This window comes from Carassius auratus, linkage group LG48F, assembly GCF_003368295.1.
Source record: "Carassius auratus strain Wakin linkage group LG48F, ASM336829v1, whole genome shotgun sequence".
In the NCBI taxonomy this organism is placed as follows: Eukaryota; Metazoa; Chordata; class Actinopteri; order Cypriniformes; family Cyprinidae; genus Carassius; species Carassius auratus.
Window position 1 is genome coordinate 1,359,668 of NC_039300.1, and position 7,033 is coordinate 1,366,700.

Genomic DNA, 7,033 nt, shown 5'->3' on the forward strand with positions numbered 1-7,033 from the left:
TCATTCTCGTTAAATTCAATATGGCGTCTATCCCAATTAAGCTCAAGCAGAATATTTATCGTTCGAAACATAACTGACCAGCATATGCTGTTTTGTTTTGTTTTTTTTTTTCAACAGGGAAGCAGCATAAAGTATCAAGCTAGCTGTTTTGTACAGCCTTGCACATTCAAGTTACAAACAGCCACGGAACTCTGATGTTAAAAATAAGGTGGATATAGGAGCAGTGTGCTGTTGCTTTATTAGGTTATGAACTTGATAAAAATAAAACAGGTTTAAAAAAAAAAAATCAATAATAAGGGCCTTGAGCCAAATCTAGACCAGAATACCAGTGCTAGCAAACACATAGCTACATGCTACAACACTCTTAACAGCAAACAACACTTCAAGAGACCTTTAGAAAATGTCTTTAAGATTTATTTTTCTCTCTCTCTCTCTCTCTCTCTCTCTTTCTTACACACACACACACACACATACAGAAGGTCAGTTGGTATTTAGTTGTAGGTTGAAATCTATATGGTGGTAATCAGCAAATTAGATTGCATACAATGTCTGTTCAATGTATCGCCGACTCTCTACCCCCATTTCCCACAATCCCATTCCTGACTAGCTCTGTTTCCCATATCTCATCTATCTGTGTCCCCATTCAAACACAACCATCCATCTCTGTGACTACACACCAGTGTGTGCATGTGTGATGAAAGTGAATTACAAAAAGGATAATTACAGGTTGTCAGCTGCTAGTCCTGGTTATTCCACAATTTATCTGCAACCACCATTCATCAACCGTAATGACCCATAATAAAGGCAACATGCAAAGTTTGATGCTCCTGTTGGACCAACCTTTTCTTCATCTTCTTCTCATATCATGCATTTGTCATCTCACGCTCACACACAGTGATCGAAGCCCATAAAGTCTCTTAACATATTAGAGAATGTGTCTTTTAAAACCTGAGGAATAATGATGATGTGTGCAACAACGTGCATGCAAATGGGAAAAGTGAGTAGACTTTGATCAATTGAGATGTGTGGGTTAATTTGTAACTGTCTCAATAGTCGCTGCATGGAGGTGAAGCTCTGATGGGCTTAGATCAATCACTGTATGATTAATCTGTCCTCAGTAATGCTGCGGTGTGATTGAATCAATGAAGGAATATGACATTTATTGGAATTATGATAGGGAACTGGTTGCCCATTGAGCTTCTGTTGATGGCAATATAACCATAATTAATTACTGTGCTTAGTGGTAGACCGGCCCCCTCCATACACATCCTGTAAAAGTGTTCATTATTGATCAGAGCCCAGCATGAGAGAGAGAGAGAGAGAGAGGGGCAGAAGACTATAAGTGGTTAAAACAAATGCCACATTTGACGTGGGAGGTACAAACACGACCAGCTGTCAAATGGGATCAGATGCTTTAAAAGGTGGAAAGAATAATGTCCTCTCGTTAGAAGCATGAGGATGCTGTTTAAGCATGCATAAGGAATTAATCTCCTTGACACCCGGGTGCGTTTTAATGAGATATTTTTAGAATCCAGCGTCACTGCGCACTGAGGATGCACACCGTACAGTCATTATCTCTGTTCACTCGTATTACAAACACAGCAGTGCATACTGAAGTATACACTAGAGTATGTACTACACTGTTTTCTATAATATACTAGACATACTGACTTTACAAAATACTCCTACAAAAAAGTACCTAGGTGATGCCATAGTATAATGGTTGTATTAGATGGAGTACCGTGGTATTATTCCATGGTACTGAGTGATTGCACAAAACATTACCATGGTATTTCCAAAAAGCCCGCACGAACATGGTAATAGGATAGGGCTTTTTGGTCTGTGTTTGTTTCTGTGTAATACTATGTGTAGAATATTCTACTCGCACTTTGTACTACACTAAATGAAACACTGAATACTTCACTACACTAAATACAATTGAACACACAATATACTAAAGTCTTCAGTGTGTACTAGACAGGATAATTTACAGAAAACTCAACAGAACACTTCAGTATAATCTAAACTGATATACTGTACTATATAGCACACTATACCACAGTATACTGAATATTCTAGACTATATACCATATAGCACACTATATAGATTGCAAGATAAACCAAATACTAATGCTAGTACACTACACACAAAACAACAACCTAGGTACTAGATGTATGTATGTTTTTTACCTTATTTAATATACTAAATATCACAGTATGAACGACACAGAATATTACTACACTATGTATTAAAGCTACATCATACTACAATATTCTGAACATAATCTAGACTAAACAGAATATGCTACTCTATGTACTACACACAATATACTAAATAAAAATTAATGTCTGTATACTATGTAAATCATTATATAGAATATACTAGAGATGTTCCGATACCCTTTTTCTCTTCCCGATACCGATTCCGATACCTGGGCTCAGGGTATCGGCCGATACCGAGTACTGATCCGATACCTGGGTGTATATCTGTATATACAGCTGTATATACTACTAGCCCTGTGTAAATTGCTAGAATTTTTTTATGGTGTGCTTCAGACAGATCCCTCAATAAAACATGAACAAATACATGGTAATTTTTATTATCTAACATGAATTTGACAGTATTATTTATTTTCTTATGCAAAAAAGAACTTCAAATGCAGCCAAAAATCTAACACCGCAAACTAAAAAAGGTATTTAAGTTTTACAATATAACTGTATAAAAAAACTGCAACAAAAAAGATCTATTAATCAGATAATCTCTTTACAACAAAACAAGTAAAAAACAAGCAACCATCTAGGCATAATTATTATTATTATAGAGACGTATTATTATTACTGTAGGCTACAACAGTAGCTTTATATATTGTCAATTTACTCATGTAAACCAAACATTTATTTTAATGGGCTGCCATGAAGATCTTTGAGTGTCTGTGTTTATGATATGACAGTATTCTCAAATGAAACGGTAAATTCTCATGAAGTGACGGTTTATGCGTTCGTGTCCTCATGACACACAGCAGAGACTACAAAACAGCGAGCTCTCGCGCATCTGTGCCAGTCACCCACAGAGATGTAGATTTTGCGGGAGTAATATTTAAATAGTATTTTGCAGTTTAATATTCACAGACACTAGTATATATTCGGCTACTGTCTGGAGCCCTGCGCTTTGACTTACACGGAAGCGACTGAACGCAGCTGCCGGTACTGAATATACTCGAGAGTCTGTAACTACCGGTACTACAGAGACATACTGCTAACCACTGATCTATAATATAGTAGCGGCTTCACTGTGTTTTGGCAGTTTAGAATGTGATGAGTGATCCAGTCATATATAGATAAGGGCTGCTAACGCGTTTTCATTTCTTCTTCGCTGCTCTAAACAGGGGTTGCTTGTGGCAACACAGCACAACTTCCTGTGTTTTCAATGCATTTTGAGCAGCGAAGAAGAACCGTGCAGCGGTTAGGCAAAGCTTGCGGTCATAACTAGGTCTTTTTTAAGAAAATGGTATCGGATCGGTATATGGGTTCATGTACTCGCCGATGCCGATGCCAGAATTTGTTGTGGTATCGGAGATATTTCCGATACTAGTATCGGAATCGGAACAACTCTACTGCACTACATATTAATATAGTACTGAATATTACGTTATACTACATACTATATTATACACTACTACACTATAATGGTAAACAACCGCATACTATTAAGTGTACAACACAGAATATATTATACTATACTACTGTATGAACTGACTACTAGATATCTAGACAGTGTACTACATTGTATAGAATATACTAAACAGTTAAGTATACGCTACACAGTGTATTAAATAATAAACAACTGCATACTGTATAGTGCACTACAGAGGATATACTACACTACATACTATGTACTGAGTACTACAGTAGATTGTACACTACATATTGATATAATATTTTAAATTACATCCTTTAGAATATACTACACAATATAGTACACACTACTACACTATAATAATAAACAACTGCCTAATATAAAGTGTAATACATAGAGTATACTAGGTCTGCCCCCTCATAGTCGACTAACCATTAGTCAACGAAAAGAGGCTTGGTCGGCCAAAATTGTATTAGTCGTTTAGTCGCAGAAAAAAAAAAATCCACACGAAGTGGCGACATCACTCAGTCCGAGACAGACAAATCGTTAAAGGATAGTCTATGTGGTTATATAAGATATCCATACACTCACCTAACCCTCATCGACTTCAAATATGGCTTATCATCTGAAATGTGTATGTAGTAGCAACTTTACATGGCAGCTCAAACTAATGTTCATGTGTTTGTGTGGAGTGTGGAAGTTAAACAGTGGCACACTTGAGCAGCTGCAGGACAGATGGGGACGCCGGTGCGATCATTTGCTTTTAATATACTTTGTAATTTTTGGTCATACAGATAAGAGTAATGCATCTTTCGTATTGGTAAAGACTCAACAATTATTTGAGTGCCCTTAGAATAACAACGAAGCGTTGCGCTTTTGTAAAATAATGAAAGCAAACAGGATGTGCTTTCTACGACACTTTCTGCGACTATGTGAAGAGTAGAGAGTAGAGAGTAAACATTTAAATGAACCAATTCCAATAGAAAATTCTCAGATTATGTATGAAACATGCATACAGGTGCATACTGCGGAGATGATAAGCCATTGTCGCCGACTTCATCTCTTAAACAGAAAACAGAAAACACTAGTGTAACAATAAATCATTAAAACGTTAATGCAGTGTACTTGCTGATTTTCCCTAACACATTTATGATTACTATATTTGCTGGGGTGCTGTGGAAAGCCTTTTTTTGTGCGCTTGAGTTCTTGCTATGTAGGCAATTAAAAGCTCGTTATTATGATTTATATGGTTTATAAATAAAAGTGCAACTAATAGTCGACTAAAGCTTAAAATGAGCTACTACTAGTCGACCCGAAAAATCTTTAGTTGAGGGCAACCCCAGAATATACTACCTACTACTCTATGAACTGACTACTAGATATTCATGTAGATTGTGTGCTACATTCTATAGTAGATACTACACTGTCAAGTATTACACTGTTTATTACATTCTATAGTATATACTACACTGTTAAGTATTACACTGTTTATTACATTCTATAGTATATACTACACTGTTAAGTATTACACTGTTTATTACATTCTATAGTATATACTACACTGTCAAGTATTACACTGTTTAGTACATTCTATAGTATATACTACACTGTCAAGTACTACACTGTTTATTACATTCTATAGTATATACTACACTGTCAAGTATTACACTGTTTAGTACACTCTATAGTATATACTACACTGTCAAGTATTACACTGTTTAGTACACTCTATAGTAGATACTACACTGTCAAGTATTACACTGTTTAGTACACTCTATAGTATATACTACACTGTCAAGTATTACACTGTTTAGTACACTCTATAGTATATACTACACTGTCAAGTATCACACTGTTTAGTACACTCTATAGTATATACTACACTGTCAAGTATCACACTGTTTAGTACATTCTATAGTATATACTACACTGTCAAGTACTACACTGTTTATTACATTCTATAGTATATACTACACTGTCAAGTATTACACTGTTTATTACATTCTATAGTATATACTACACTGTCAAGTATTACACTGTTTAGTACATTCTATAGTATATACTACACTGTCAAGTACTACACTGTTTATTACATTCTATAGTATATACTACACTGTCAAGTATTACACTGTTTAGTACACTCTATAGTAGATACTACACTGTCAAGTATTACACTGTTTAGTACACTCTATAGTAGATACTACACTGTCAAGTATTACACTGTTTAGTACACTCTATAGTAGATACTACACTGTCAAGTATTACACTGTTTAGTACACTCTATAGTAGATACTACACTGTCAAGTATTACACTGTTTAGTACACTCTATAGTAGATACTACACTGTCAAGTATTACACTGTTTAGTACACTCTATAGTAGATACTACACTGTCAAGTATTACACTGTTTAGTACACTCTATAGTAGATACTACACTGTCAAGTATTACACTGTTTAGTACACTCTATAGTATATACTACACTGTCAAGTATTACACTGTTTAGTACACTCTATAGTATATACTACACTGTCAAGTAGCACACTGTTTAGTACACTCTATAGTATATACTACACTGTCAAGTATTACACTGTTTAGTACACTCTATAGTATATACTACACTGTCAAGTATCACACTGTTTAGTACACTCTATAGTAGATACTACACTGTCAAGTATTACACTGTTTAGTACACTCTATAGTATATACTACACTGTTAAGTATTACACTGTTTATTACACTCTATAGTATATACTACACTGTCAAGTACTACACTGTTTATTACACTGTATAGTATATACTACACTGTCAAGTATTACACTGTTTATTACATTCTATAGTATATACTACACTGTCAAGTATTACACTGTTTAGTACATTCTATAGTATATACTACACTGTCAAGTATTACACTGTTTATACTACACTGTCAAGTATTACACTGTTTAGTACACTCTATAGTAGATACTACACTGTCAAGTATTACACTGTTTAGTACACTCTATAGTAGATACTACACTGTCAAGTATTACACTGTTTAGTACACTCTATAGTATATACTACACTGTCAAGTATTACACTGTTTAGTACACTCTATAGTAGATACTACACTGTCAAGTATTACACTGTTTAGTACACTCTATAGTAGATACTACACTGTCAAGTATTACACTGTTTAGTACACTCTATAGTAGATACTACACTGTCAAGTATTACACTGTTTAGTACACTCTATAGTAGATACTACACTGTCAAGTATTACACTGTTTAGTACACTCTATAGTATATACTACACTGTCAAGTATTACACTGTTTAGTACACTCTATAGTATATACTACACTGTCAAGTAGCACACTGTTTAGTACACTCTATAGTATATACTACACTGTCAAGTATT